General features: G+C 47.5%; 1 protein-coding gene across 1 annotated transcript in view; it reads left to right on the forward strand.

Annotated features, from left to right (window-relative positions):
• Positions 1–16,075, forward strand: part of LOC126253606 (RNA-binding protein Musashi homolog Rbp6) — a 1,376,810-nt gene that overhangs the window by 1,012,654 nt on the left and 348,081 nt on the right. The gene's annotated exons all lie outside the window — the stretch shown is intronic.

Genomic DNA, 16,075 nt, shown 5'->3' on the forward strand with positions numbered 1-16,075 from the left:
CTCCCCCAGTATCGCTCCAGCGTAGATTAGGAACTATTGATCAGAAGGGCTGTCCATGGTGACACAGCCAATCTGTTCCAAATATGGGTTATCATCTTTGTCTGTTTGCGCATTCCTGTTATGACAGCATTCCGGTTCGATGTTCCGCGGTATGGTTCCATTAGGGAATTGTTTGCGCAGGATGGAGCAGCGTCTTCGTGCTTCGGGGCTAGAGTCCGTGCCCAGTAAGACGGCAGGGACTTCCGAGCGTCGATACCCGGTGCAAGAAACAGACATCGCATATCAGCGCTGGCAGCGAACCAACTGGCGGCTGGAGTCCGCGCGATTAGGGTCAGAAATGCCGCTCGCACAAAAGAAGGCGACCCCGTGGCGGGAGGTTGGGGTGGGGGGTGGGGGGGGTGACAAATCGACACCGTCTCTCGCAGAAGAAATCAGGAAACATATTACGTACGTGCCCCGAAAGACGGCCAGTTCCTGTGCCATTATTTACATGGGGGCACAATTCATCCAAGCGCGTTTCCGGTGTCTCTGCATTCACTATCATTTCTCTCTATATAAATCTTGACTGCGTGTGCGTGTTTTTGTTTCACTGTCTGTGTAGTGTACAGAATCAGCCGCTGTGAGATATTAGGTCTAAAATAAAGAGACTTATACAACAGACACATATTACTATGACGGCCACATTTTAAGTTTTTACAGAAAAATGGATAATTGGAGATAGTTAGAAAAGAACAGAGGATATTAATTTAGGAGTTCGATAAGGCAGCAGCCTTTTGCAACCGGTCTTTTAATGTATAGTCTGACGAAATGGTACAGCAATGAAAAATCAAACCGTAGAATTAAACATACGATTTTAACCAGTAAAATTATATAATGACGTAACTATTTGGAGATGATCAGGTTTTAATCACTAACAGTAAAGACTGACTATACGAAATGAGCACATATATGTCATACCAGCATTAGCAAAAAAAAAAAAAAAAGTCATGTCCTGCAGAAACTGTCATCACTTCTGTCTCTAAGCTGGTCGTAGGTTGTGTTCCAGAAATGAACAGCATGTTGTTGTTGTGGTCTTCAGTCCTGAGACTGGCTTGATGCAGCCCTCCATGCTACTCTATCCTGTGCAAGCTTCTTCATCTCCCAGTACCTACTGCAACCTACATCCTTCTGAATCTGCTTAGTGTATTGATCTCTTGGTCTCCCTCTACGATTTTTACCCTCCACGCTGCCCTCCAATGCTAAATTTGTGATCCCTTGATGCCTCAAAACATGTCCTACCAACCGATCCCTTCTTCTAGTCAAGTTGTGCCACAAACTTCTCTTCTCCCCAATCCTATTCAATACCTCCTCATTAGTTACGTGATCTACCCACCTTATCTTCAGCATTCTTCTGTAGCACCACATTTCGAAAGCTTCTATTCTCTTCTTGTCCAAACTAGTTATCGTCCATGTCTCACTTCCATACATGGCTACACTCCATACAAATACTTTCAGAAACGACTTCCTGACACCTAAATCTATACTCGATGTTAACAAATTTCTCTTCTTGAGAAACGCTTTCCTTGCCATTGCCAGTCTACATTTTATATCCTCTCTACTTCGACCATCATCGGTTATTTTACTCCCTAAATAGCAAAACTCCTTTACTACTTTAAGTGTCTCATTTCCTAATCTAATTCCCTCAGCATCACCCGACTTAATGTGACTACATTCCATTATCCTCGTTTTGCTTTTGTTTATGTTCATCTTATATCCTCCTTTCAAGACACTGTCCATTCCGTTCACCTGCTCTTCCAAGTCCTTTGCTGTCTCTGACAGAATTACAATGTCATCGGCGAACCTCTAAGTTTTTACTTTTTCTCCATGAATTTTAATACCTACTCCGAATTTTTCTTTTGTTTCCTTTACTGCTTGCTCATGAACAGCATAGAGAAAGAAATGATGACACTTCCTGCAGGACCTGATCATCATATTGCAGGACAATGCTCAAGCACGTACAGTGCAAGCTGTTACTGAATTGTTTGACTGATGGGGCTGCTAAGCGCTATACCCCCTACTGCACTCCCATGACTTAAGCCCTCGTGAGTACAGCTCGATTTCTAAACTGAAGAAAACACTTCACGCCATTCGCTTCAGAACTGCTACAAATTCATCGGGCAATAGACTTCGCCGCTCGAACTGTCAATACAAGTGGCACACCTAAGACTATCCTACGATTTCCACATCGCTGGCAACGGGTTATACACAATGCTGGTGACTACTTTGAAGGTCATTAAAACTTTGAAACACGTATCTATTTTGTACGTGCTGTAAATGTGTGTGTGAAATCTTATGGGACTTAACTGCTAAGGTCATCAGTCCCTAAGCTTACACACTACTTAACCTAAATTATCCTAAGGACAAACACAGACTCATGCCCGAGGGAGGACTCGAACCTCCGCCGGGACCAGCCGCACAGTCTATGACTGTAGCGCCTCAGACCGTTCGGCTAATCCCGCGCGGCAAGCTGTAAATAAATAGTTGCCACAATTAAGGTTCCAACTCTGGTATGACGATCTAATTTTTGGAAGAAACGAACAGCACACTACGCGGTGTTGCCAACATAGCTTAAACAAATTTTATACTAAGAGCTTCTTTCACCATAACGCTTTTGCTTTATCTAATGAAGAGGACGACTGCATAAAAGGCCGAAACGTTGGTATGTCGGTATGTTAGTTGGTTAGAGTGTTTCATAATGACGCGGTCTAATACCCAAAATTATTTTATTCTAATAGCAGTTACTTTTTAACGAGTCACCAGACACAAGGTCTCAAAATACTCGGAAAATATCGCTGAAAAAAGTCGGTCATTTTGTCGGTGACATTCACTTCACCCTGTAGATGTAGATGTGTCACGGACGAACTGCAGTCGTCGGCCTTTCTGAACGTTGCTGACAAAACGAAGTGGCCGACAAAAGAACTCAATCTGAGGAGCGCACCTCGGCAAGCTTTCTGTTGTTGAATACTGTCGCCCTGGGGACGGAAACGTGCACGTAAAAATAAGAGCGGCGAGGAGCGATGGTGGAAGAAGTCCGCCGCATGAGGGACGCCTCATTTGGATCGGCGGGGCGTGCCGCGGGCCGCGCCTAATCTCATCAGATAGCGGCGCGGCGCCATTACGGGCGTGACTGCGCACGAGGCCCGGCGGGGCCCTCCAGGCGCAGTCCACGACGCGTCATTAGGAACGGCGGACGGCAGAGTGCGTGCCGGGATGGCGCGGCCAACGTGACCTGCGCTCCGCCTTTCGCTATTCGTTCTTCCTCGCCACTTCCCCATTAGTTGCGTTGCGAGTCGTCTTTATTCGTCACTGACAAGGGGAAAGCCACAAATAGGGCCAATCGATTGGGTTCATATTTGGCAGGTCACGTGTCTACAACCAAAAATGAAACACACACTACTGGCGATTAAAATTGCTACACCACGAAGATGACATGCTACAGACGCGTAATTCAACGGACAGGAAGAAGATGCTGTGATATGTAAATGATTAGCGTTTCAGAGCATTCACACAAGGTTGGCGCCGCTGGCGACACCTACAACGTGCTGACATGAGGAAAGTTTCCAACCAATTTCTCATACATAAACAGCAGTTGCCCGCCGTTGCCTGGTGAAACGTTGTGATGTCTCGTGTAAGGAGGAGAAATGCGTACCATCACATTTCCGACTTTGATAAAGGTCGGATTGTGGCCTATCGCGATTGCTGTTTATCGTATCGCGACATTGCTGCTCGCGTTACTCGAGATCCAATGACTATTAGCAGAATATGGAATCGGTGGGTTCAGGAGGTTAATACGGAACGCCGTGCTGGCTCCCAACGACCTCGTATCACTACCAGTTGAGATGACAGTCATATTATCCGCATGGCTGTAACGCATCGGACAACCACGTCTCGATCCCTGAGTCAACAAATGGGGACGTTTGCAAGACAACAACCATCTCCACCAACAGTTCGACGACGTTTGCAGTAGCATGGACTATCAGCTCGGAGACCGTGGCTGCGGTTACCCTTGACGCTGCATCACAGACAGGAGCGCCTACGATGGTGTACTCAACGACGAACCTGTGTGCACGAATGGTAAAACGTCATTTTTTCGGATGAATCCAGGTTCTGTTTACAGCATCATGATGGTCGCATCCGTGTTTGGCGACATCGCGGTGAACGCATATTGGAAGCGTGTATTCGTCATCGCCACACTGGCGTATCACTGGGCGTGATGGTATGGGCTGCCATTGGTTACACGTCTCGGTCACTTCTTGTTCGCATTAACGGCACTTTGAACAGTGGACGTTACATTTCAGATGTGTTACGACCCGTGGCTCTACCCTTCACTCGATCCCTGTGAAACCCTACATTTCAACAGGATAATGCACGACCGCATGTTGCAGGTCCTGTACGGGCCTTTCTGGATACAGAAAATGTTCGACTGCTGCCCTGGCCAGCACATTCTCCAGATCTATCACCAATTGAAAACGTCTGGTCAATGGTGGCCGAGCAACTGGCTCGTCAAAATACGCCAGTCACTACTCTTGATGAACTGTGGTATCGTGTTGAAGCTGCATGGCCAGCTGTACCTGTACACGCCGTCCAAGGTCTGTTTGACTCAATGCCCAGGCGTATCAAGGCCGTTGTTACGGCCGGAGGTGGTTGTTCTGGGTACTGATTTCTGTGGATCTATGCACTCAAATAGCGTGAAAATGTAATCACATGTCCGTTCTAGTATAATATATTTGTCCAATGAATACCTGTTTATCATCTGCATTTCTTCTTGGTGTAGCAATTTATGAAGTTGGTATCTGTTCTTTCGGACATGTTCGGAAGAACAGATACCATCGGTGACCATGCAGCTCGTTAGAATGAAATTACTATGAAATTAATACCCTTAGCTGCATACAGGCGTTGATATAACTGGGACAGTAGAACCCCGACCGCGACTCGAACCTGGGATCTCCTGCTTATATGGCAGACGCTTTATCCATCCGAGCCACCGAGGACACAGAGGATAGTGCGACTGTAGTAGCGTATCTCTGGCACACCTTCCGTGAGACCTACATTCGCAACGTATTGTCCAAATGGTTCAAATGGCTCTGAGCACTATGGGACTCAGCTGCTGTGGTCATAAGTCCCCTAGAACTTAGAACTAATTAAACCTAACTAACCTAAGGACATCACACACATCCATGCCCGAGGCAGGATTCGAACTTGCGACCGTAGCGGTCATGCGGTTCCAGACTGTAGCGCCTTTAACCGCTCGGCCACACCGGCCGGCCACGTATTGTCCCCCACTATATTTATAGTGCCCCTGGCCATTATACCCATTACTCGCTGCTTTAGCGCCGATTCCCGTAAGAGTTCGGGCACTGTTTGTGCATCCGGACAGAAGAAGATGGTCAAATGGCCGGTGAGCCTTAACTATATAAAACTCTTACGGGAATCGGCAGTCGGCAGTCGGCCGGAGTGGGCGATTGGTTCTAGGCGCCTCAGTCTGGAACTGCGCGACCGCTACGGTCGCAGGTTCGAATCCTGCCTCGGGCATGGATGTGTGTGATGTCCTTAGGTTAGTTAGGTTTAAGTAGTTCTAAGTTATAGGGGACTGATGACCTCAGAAGTTAAGTCCAATTGTGCTCAGAGCCATTTGAACAATTTGAATCTGCAGTAAAGCCGCGACTCATGAGTATAATGGGCAGGGGCACTGTGAACATAGTGGGGGACAATACATTGGAAATGTGGGTCTCACGGAAGGTGTGCCAGAGATACGCTACTACAGTCGCACTATCCTCTGTGTCCTCGGTGGCTCGGATGGATAAAGCGTCTGCCATATAAGCAGGAGATCCCAGGTTCGAGTCGCGGTCGGGGAACACATTTTCTACTGTCCCAGTTGACTTATATCAATGCCTGTATGCAGCTAAGGGTATTCATTTCACAGTGAAATGAAAGAGTCTGAGGTATTTTGGCTCAACATCAACCCGTTTCTGAGAAAAGCGACCCGGAAGTACCTGACGCGCAATCGACTCAAAATTGACTGGATCGAAAGATAACTGAAAACCGATCATTTTTCTATCATACCTGGGGTCCACAAACGCACACTTTCCTAGAAATGGAGGAGAGAACCTATTACGACTGTCGCATAAGCTGTGTTGACAGAATCAGGGTAAACCCCCTAATACCGTGTCGGACCTCCTTCTGCATGGCATATTGATGCAACTCTATAGTGGTCCATAACTGCGAAAATGTTGTTAGCGCAGTATTTTATGAACGAACAAACATCTCGATTATGTTCCATGAATGTTCGATGACATTCTTGTCGGACGATCTGGGTGGCCAGATAATTCGCTCGCACTGTCCAGAATGTTCTTCAAACCAATCGCAAACAATTGTCGCCCGATGACATGGTGCATTGTCATCCACAAAAATTCTATCCTTGTTTGGTAAAGTGAAAGCCATGAATGGCTCCACACGGTCTCCAAGTAGCCGAAAAAGCCATTTCTAGTCAATGATCGATTCAGTTGAAAAAAGGACCCAGTCCATTCCATGTAAACACAGCCCAGCCCATTATGGAGCCACCGCCAGCTTGCACAGTGCCTTGTTGACAACCTGGGTCCATGGCTTCGTGAGATCTGTCCCACACTCGAACCTTACCATCAGCTCTTACCAACTGAAATCGGGACTCATCTGACCAGAGCACGGCTCTCCAATCTTCTAGGCTCCAACTGATATGGTTACGAGCTCAGAAGAGGTGCTGCAGGCGATGTCGTGCTGTTTTCAAAGGCACTCGCGTCGGCCACCTGCTTCCATATCCCATTAACGCCAAATATCGCCGCACTGTCCTAACCTATACGTTCGTCGCCGGCCGCTGTGGTGGAGCGGTTCTAGGCGATTGAGTCCGGAACCACGCGGTTCCTACGGTCGCAGGTCCAAATCCTGCCCCGGGCATGGATGTGTGTGATGTCCTTAGATTAGTTAGGTTTAAGTATTTCTGAGTCTAGAGGACTGATGACCTCAGATGTTAAGTCCCATAGGGCTTAGAGCCAGTTCCTTATCAAACAGTTGACTGCTAAGTTCACTCGACAACATCTAGAAGCCTGTCATAGGAAAAATGTGATAACCATATACGTACCCCACAGACATGTGAATACTAGAGTACCAGTTTGCTACTGTTCGGGTAACGTGTTCATGTTGTGATATTTTCAGTTTTTGGATGCGTATAGTGAAATATGTCCACCTCCATAGCGGAGTGATCAGCGCTGGTGACAGCCACGCCCAGGTTCGATTCCCGAAACTACCAGTTTTTTTTTCAGATAGGGAAACTCGGTGGGAAAAGGACGAAGAACTCGGAATAATAACCGTGACTAAACAACAAAGCAGGATTGGAAACTACTGTCTAATCCTATGAGGCACTAACACATGGACTATGTTGTGTGGTCTTGCATGTATCCTGTGCAGCTTAGTGCCACGAGAAACTAAGTCCTCTCCCGGGGCGAGAGCAAAGTAGGTCCAGAGCCCGAGGCAGACTAAGATCGGAATCGGTATCTTCAGCAGCGCCTGCGGCGCCGCTTACATAGGCTCGCATTACGCGCCTCCCACGCGATCACGCGGTCCTCCTGACTTCTGCTCCTTCCAGAAGCTTCTGTGCTGCTGGTCACGTAGCCTGTACAATCCTTACCACAACAACTCAGTTCCTCCTGCTTCCTAGAGTCCATGATGACGTTAGGATACTCCTTTATCGGCACACCTTGTTCAGTATTATACCCGTAGCAACACACTCTCCGTACTTCCCACTGCTTATTCCGGATACATACTCGACATTGCAACGGGGTGCTCTTAGCCTCTTGAAGCCAACTGAGGAGCTACTGGACCGAGTAGTAGAGTCTCCAGCTCACGAAAGCCTGCAACAGCGGCCGGCAGAGCGGCGTGCTGACTCCACGCCCCTCCATGATGCGATCAGCGACGCCATTGGTATAGGATGACATGGCGGTCGGTCGGTACCGCGGACGAAGTTTACGTTTAAACTGAAATATGATATTATTAATTTCACTGAGCATATCTAACCTGCGGCATCCTTGCTGTGTTCGATGTGCCAACTATCTGTAGATCTCTTTAGGGAGAAAAAAGTCGGTAACATCACAAAAAAAAAGATCGACGCAATCATGCTCAATTGGCGCGTTTGTCTGTGTTTTGAATCCGTTATCGGCTACTGCACGTCGCGCGAGAGGCGACTTGCCCGAATTACTGGCCGCCGATGTCGATGCGCCGTACCAGGAGGTGGAGGGAAGCGGGAGAGATCGCGGTAGAGACGCGCGCCATCAATGACATTCGATTAGCGGCGTTGGCGGGCGCGATCGTGGCCGGCCAGAAACGCCACAGGCCGCCTCGCGCCTTTCAGGAGAGCCGGCGAGGCTTAATTGGGTTATTCAGCGGCGGCGGCCGGTCGATGCCGGCCAACAGCCATCGGCTCGCCAGGTGAGGGCTCCAACCGCCGCCGTCAGCTGACGTATCACCAGGTCGTCTCTACTACACACGAGTCAATAACTTGTTTTGCAGCTAGTGCTTAGGCACATCGATTATGCTTAGGTACGCATAGAATCATTTTGAGGCGCGGACAGAGGAGTGCTCTACTTAGAATCTCGGTGACTTTCGATAGGACCTCGATTGATGGTGATGATGATGCTTGGTTTGTGGGGATCTCAACTGTGTAGTTATTAGTGCCCGTACAAATTCCCAACCTTTGCTCAGTCCAATCTGACACTTTCATCAATGAGGATGAAAGGACAACACAAACACCCAGTCATCTCTAGGCAGGTGAAAATCTCTGACCCCGCTGGGAATCGAACCCGGGACCCTGGACCTCGATTGAGGCACTGTGCGTGCTACGGGGAGTTTTCATTATAGACGTCACAATTCGCCACAGAGCAGCTGCTTGCTGGTTGAAGAGGGGAAGACGAGACAAAAAAACAGCAATAACTGGACAAGACATAAACGACAAACGAAAATGAAACAAGTGGGTCAGAGAGCATGAGACACAACTGATAAGGGAAGACGAGTGTACTCTTACTTCCCCAGTATACGAGAGCGGATGAATCTGAAGTACATAAATCCAATGTGGTCTAGCGGTTCTAGGCGCTCAGTCCGGAACCGCGCGACTGCTGCGGTCGCAGGTTCGAATCCTGCCTCGGGCATGGATGTATGTGATGTCCTTAGGTTACTTAGGTTTAACTAGTTCTAAGTTCTAGGGGACTAATGACCTCAGAAGTTGAGTCCCATAGTGCTCAGAGCCATTTGAACCATAAATCCAACACGCGGCATGCTGCACATTCTCACGGGCTATGGCCCGTAACCTGTGCAACTCCACCGGTTTGGCCTGAAACACACACTTGTGTCTGTGGTGAGAGATGTACACCTGAACACACAATGCTCATCTGCGATGCCCTAGGACACATAAAACAGAGCTTAGGAAACCAGGACATAGCACAGTTAATACGCTGACAAAGTGACTGAAATTCTATAAAAAACATCGCAGACGAAGTATCGCGAGCACTGTATGCAGCATACAAACAGGAGAGACCATACGCTAGAATAAGACAGGCTCCACATCGGACAGATCAGCAGTACATGGTAAACGACATAGGCAGAAGCACATACACGGAGTCAGATGCTATATCACACACAGGAAGTGAAGAAGAGATAACATACAAAAAAGTAAGCGAAGGCCTGCAACACTAAACAGTATCAATATCAAACTGTAACTCTCTGCGTAGCTGTTTGTAATACCATTTCAGATCATGTAACACTATCTGAAGATGTGACATTTCTTCTTCTTTCGCTGCGTCATGTGTGAATGGCTCGAAGTTTTACCGAGCCCTCACACCTGTTGTAGCTGACTATGACGTATTAAATCAACGCTCAATTTCCAGTGTTACCTTAAGTTCGGTGACACATTATAGCTTAACTAATCAACACTTGTTGTTTTACATAGGCGTTGTCGACCCCAGCGCCGTATTCTGCCTGTTTACATATCTCTGTATTTGAATACGGATGCCTATACCAGTTTCTTTGTCGTTTCAGTGTACTGTCAGTAATCAATTAATCACCCGCTTACACAGAAAGGATAATAATAAGTGAAAATTTGAAATTTGTGGTAAGTTCCTGTGGGACCAAACAGCTGAAGTCATCGGTCCCTAGGCTTACACACTACTTAAACTAACTTACGCTAAGGACAACACACACACCCCTGCCCGAGGGAGGATTCGAACCTTCGACTAGGGGAGCCGCGCGACCGTGGCAAGGCGCCAAGACCGTGCGGCTAACCCGCGCGGCGCAACAATACTTCATCAGGTAATTGCAGTGTCACAACCTTGGGATGGCTGAGGGTGGCAGCAATCTGAAAGGGAGACCAGTCGAGACGAGGAGTTACGAAAGTTGCCGACGTTTAACGTTGGTTACTTAGGGGCCGAGCCAACTTACCGACTCCTTCCTATAGCTGCTCTATTAGGGGCTCATGATAATATACTAATTTATGTAGACTACCAATTAAGAATAAAATCGGTACATATGCGGCACGATGTGCCGGCCCACAATGTCCGTACTGGCTCCTGAGTACAAAAGTTTGTCGACCACTGGATGTAATGTTTAGAGAAGCCCGGAAGTGATTCCGTGATGTTTTGGGGATGTCCTTGGTGTCATCATCAGGGCACACTCTTTCAGGTTAACTTGAACATAAACCGGATGTTTATTTCAGGTTCCTCGGGGACCATTTGTTGCCCTTTTCTACATTTGCGTGATGAGTTTGCTGTAGTTACTCCCGTCTTCGAAGGTGACAACATCCGTGTTTACTGGGCAGCCCGTGTACGTTTCTGGTTTGACGAACATTGACGCTTCGACTCGCCTGATAAATCATCCGACCTTAATTCCACAGGAAATACCCATCATTTATACTACTTACAGTTTTTTTCTTGACGATATGGTTGCAACAACTGCTCCTACTGGGCGGACCTAATTTTAAAGAAGTACTTGACGTGAGCGGTAATTACGAACGTACGGGCTCAGCCAATCGAATGTCGCGCAGTTCGGCGTGAATAGTTCGCCGGGGAATAAAGGGCGAGGAAAACCATTTAGGGCGATGAGGCTTTGTCCGAGCACTCAATTTACAAATTGACCTATTGTGCTAAGAGTGATCCACTGATGGCTTAAGAGGCGGCGCACAATGGAGATGAACCTAAAACGCAATTGTTTTGGCGACTGCGCCGCGCACGCGCGCGCGCCTGAATAGGGCGCGGCTATAATATCACTTTGCGTATGAAAACTGGTCCCGGCACGGAGCCGCGGGCTGCTCGCCATTACCGACGAGGTGCGCAGCTGCAGGCGCGCCGGCGAACAGTTCCATTATGCAAAGCACCGGCCGTCGAGCCCCGCCTCGTCCATTGTTTCCGGAGCCGGGACCAGGGTAGTTGGAGCTGGAAAGCTCTGGGCTAATCTCCCGTAAAGGGCCCCGCGTCTGATTCTCAGCTGACAACTTTGCCAATATGGGCGCTCTTACCGTCCTAGGGCGGGGAGAAAATTTCTCGCCCAGAGCAAACATGGCGTTGCTATAATTGAAATTTTGGTGTGTTGCATATATATAGTACTCTGCAACTCGAACGCAAATAAAGAAGGTCTTTTTTTTCCAGAAATCTACATCTACGCCCCCAAATAAAAAAAAATGGTTCAAATGGCTCTGAGCACTATGGGACTTAACATCTATGGTCATCAGTCCCCTAGAACTTAGAACTAGTTAAACCTAACTAACCTAAGGACATCACACAACACCCAGTCATCACGAGGCAGAGAAAATCCCTGACCCCGCCGGGAATCGAACCCGGGAACCCGGGCGTGGGAAGCGAGAACGCTACCACACGACCACGAGCTGCGGACCCCCCCCCCCCAAAAAAAAAAAAAAAGTCATTGTGAAGTGTATGGCGGAGGATACTTCTCACTGTACCATGTACTGGGGTTTCTTCCCGTTTCATAGACAGCGGAAGAAAGACCCCTTAAGTATATATGAAGGTAGTATCTGTTCCCAAAAGAACAAATACCATTAATGAGCGTGCAGCTTCTCTAGAATGAAATGATTACTCAATCGATACCCTAGCTGCAAACAGACGTTGATATACATCATTGGGGACATGTTGAAAATGTGTGCCGCGATCGGGACACGAACACGGGGTCTCCTGATTACATGGCAGACGCTCTATCCATCTCAGAGACCGAGGGCACAGATGATAGTGCGCCTGCAGGGACTTATCCCCTGCACGCCCCCCGTGACACCCATGTTCCCAACATGTCCACACCACTACATTCGTAGTGCGCCTAATAGATGTTTGCCCATCAGATTCGTGGCAGATTAATCTACCAAGTCCGCTACGAGTTGGGGCATAGTGTGTGCGTTCGCACAAGAAGGTCAATGGCCGGGTAGCCATATTATAACTATATACGAAGGTAGTATCTGTTCCCGAAAGAACAGATACCATTGATGACCGTGCAGCTTCTCTAGAATGAAATGATAATTGAATCGACACCCTAGCTGCAAACAGGCGTTGATATACGTCATTGGGGACATGTTGAAAATGTGTGCCCTCGGTGGTTCAGATGGATAGAACGTCTTCCGTGTAAGCCGGAGATCCCGGGTTCGAGTCCCGGTCGGGGCACACATTTTCAACATGTCCCCATTGATGTATATCAACGCCTGTTTGCAGCTAGGGTGTCGATTCAGTTATCATTTCACGCATTAAGTATCTGTGTGTCCGCTACTGTAAGTACACTGGTGTGCAAAACTTAAGTACAAAAGTAACTTCCTAATGATGTTTCACTGCCAAGTAACAGAATTAGATGAAAATTGGACCATACATAGGAAGAACTGCAACAGTAAAGTACAGATCGTAACTCAAACAAATGCACAATGAGACCAACAGAAATAACACATTTATTCAAAGACAAATATTATGCTGAAGTCACCGCGGTTTATGATAGTCACCTAAACATTAGGAAAGGCGGAAAATGGTTCTTAACAGTGTGTGTTATCATCACGAACGCCAGTGGTGCTCTGCAAAGTCCCCTCTGCCCCGCCTTGACCCCTGCTGTCGTCCGCCCCGATAGCTGAGTGGTCGCCGGCACGTGTTCGGTCAGAGACCTGGTTGGCTTCTGTAATAAAAAAACTGAGTGGAAGGATCAACAAACGAACTTTAGCGGAAATCTTTTGACGTCCGCAACGACCAAACCCAACGGTCAACAAAAAAAGTGGTGAGCGTGACGGCTTGCCGTCCTACGGGTCCGGGTTCGATCCCAAGCTAGGTTGGAGATTTTATCCGCTGAGGGACTGGGTGGTGTCTTCATTACCATTTCATCCCCATCCGGCGCGCAGGTCGCCCAATGTGGCGTCGAATGTAATAAGTCCTGCACCGAGGCGGCTGGACCTGCCCCACAAGGGTCCTCCCGGCCAATGACGCCAAACGCTCATTTCCATTTTTACCCCATGCTGGCCACAAGTTCGTAAGAAATTCTTGTGGTAGAGAGTTCCATTCCTCCCTAACCGCGGTTCAGAACTGCTAGATGGTAGTTGCTGCGTGTGAACATTCTGCATTGCGTCTCCCCAACTCATACGACATGTCTTCAACATAAGGCAGTGCTTCAGCAACCGTCAATCGTTCAGAAAATAAGAAATTCAGCCTTCAGTTGCAAGGTAAAAATTTTTATGGTTAAGTTTTTTTTTATTTTCGTTTAATAACAAAAAATAGATTTACCTTGCAACTGAAGGCTGAATTTCTTATTGTCATACGACATGTCTTCGAAGGGGTTTAAGTCGGGGGACTGATAAAGCCAGTCCACTCACCGAATATCCTCTCGTTCCAAGAGGCCTTCCACCTGCTCTGTTCGACGGGGTGACGTATTTTCGTTCGTGAAATTGAAGTTAGAGCCGGATGCGCCTCTGAAAAACAGCGCATGGAGAAGGAGTACTGTGTATCAATAACGTTGACCGGTGAAGATACCGTGTTCAAAAACTTGGAGATCAATATGTAATGCCACTAAGCCTGTTCACAGCAAAACACCTGTACCACCAAGAAGATTATGTTCGACTATATTCATATTTGCATTACGTGTTCTCACCTCTCGTCACATGAGGGTACTTCAAGAATCTCTACTCAGACTCACTCTGCTCTTACCCGAGAAGAGCAAGCGACCCTACCCCTCGTTGATCCAATCTCTGTACTCTTGGCACCATCGCAAATGGTGGCGCTGATGTGCATGTGTCATCAGAATACAATTTACTGATCGTCGGGCCGCTGTGGAGCGTCAGACTGCGTGCCTTTCAGTCCAGTTAAATGTGGTTGCAACTGCATCCGATGACATGATTCCCTTGTTTCCCCGTGCACAACGTAGTGGTCGTCTGCCGGTGTAGTTCGCCGTGGTCGACAACCAACTCATCTTCAGGCAGCAGTGTCTGTGGTTCGGAACGCTGCCCGTGCACATGAAACAATGCTCTCAGCAATACCAAACTCCTGGCCTGCACTGGTCACATTTCGTCCTTCTTCCAGTTCCGCGGTGGTTTTCCCCCGTGTTAAGTCATCCAGATGTTGTCCCTGAGCCATGTTGTAGTGAAGAACACCACCACAGTGAATCGTATCTGCTTGCTGACTGGCGCACTGTTGTCTTCCGTTTCTTTAACTGCCTCGTGTTGCGTGGGATAGCCCCAATTGGCTCTATAGTCACACTGGCTCACGCCATGTGACGCCTGGCTTTCGGTGCACGACTGGGAGACGTCTGGCAACATGCTACCGCGCTTTCATTCACTTCCAGCAAGTTTTTAATATGTTACGTTACTTTACTTACTTACATTTCCATAGATGGCTACATTCCGTACTAATACCTTCAGGGAAGACTTCCTAACACTTGAATCTATTGTCGATGTTAACAAATTTCTCTTCAGCATTACCAGTCTACATTTCGGCCATTATGTTATTTTTCTACCTGAATAACAAAACTCATATACTTATTGAAGTGCCTAGTTTCGCAATCTAATTCCTTCAGAATCACGTGATTTAATTCCTTAATTTAATTATTTTCGCTGCGCGGGATTAGCCGAGCGGTCTCAGGCGCTGCAGTCATGGACTGTGCGGCTGGTTCCGGCGGAGGTTCGAGTCCTCCCTCGGGCACGGGTGTGTGTGTTTGTCCGTAGGGTAATTTAGGTTAAGTAGTGTGTAATCTTAGGGACCGATGATCTTAGCAGTTAAGTCCCATAAGATTTCACACACATTTGAACTTTTTTTTTAATTATTTTCCATGTTTCGCTTTTGTTGATGTTCATCTTACATTCCCTTCCAAGACACTGTCCTTTCCTTTCAGCCGCTCTTCCAAGTTCCTTTCTGTCTCTGGTAGAATTACAGTGTCATCAGCAAACCTCAAAATTGTTGTTTCTTTTTCCTGAACTTTAATTCCTTCTCTAAATATTTCTTTGGTGTCCTTTACTACTTGCTAATTGTATAGATTGAATAACGTCGGGCCGGCCGCGGTGGTCTAGCGGTTCTAGGCGCTCAGTCCGGAACCGCGCGACTGCTACGGTCGCAGGTTCGAACCTGCCTCTGGCATGGATGTGTGTGATGTCCTTAGGTTAGTTAGGTTTAAGTAGTTCTAAGTTCTAGGGGACTGATGACCACAGATGTTAAGTCCCATAGTGCACAGAGCCATTTGAACCATTTTTTTGAATAACGTCGGGGATATACAACAACACTGTCTCACTCCCTTCTCGACCACTGCTTCCCTTTCAAGTCCCTCGACTCTTACAAATGTTTTCTGGTTTCTGTACATGTTGTTAACAGCCTTTCGTTCCCTGTACTTTACCACTACCACCTTCAGAATTTCAGAGAGAGTACTCCAGTCAATGTTGTCTAAAGCTTTCTTTAAGTCTGCAAATTCTATAAACGTAGGTTGGCCTTTTCTTAAACTATCTTCTAAGATAAGTCGTAGGGTCAGTATTGCCTCGCATAATAACACGAAATGTAACACATTATCG

This window comes from Schistocerca nitens, chromosome 1 (genome assembly GCF_023898315.1).
Source record: "Schistocerca nitens isolate TAMUIC-IGC-003100 chromosome 1, iqSchNite1.1, whole genome shotgun sequence".
NCBI classification, from domain to species: Eukaryota; Metazoa; Arthropoda; class Insecta; order Orthoptera; family Acrididae; genus Schistocerca; species Schistocerca nitens.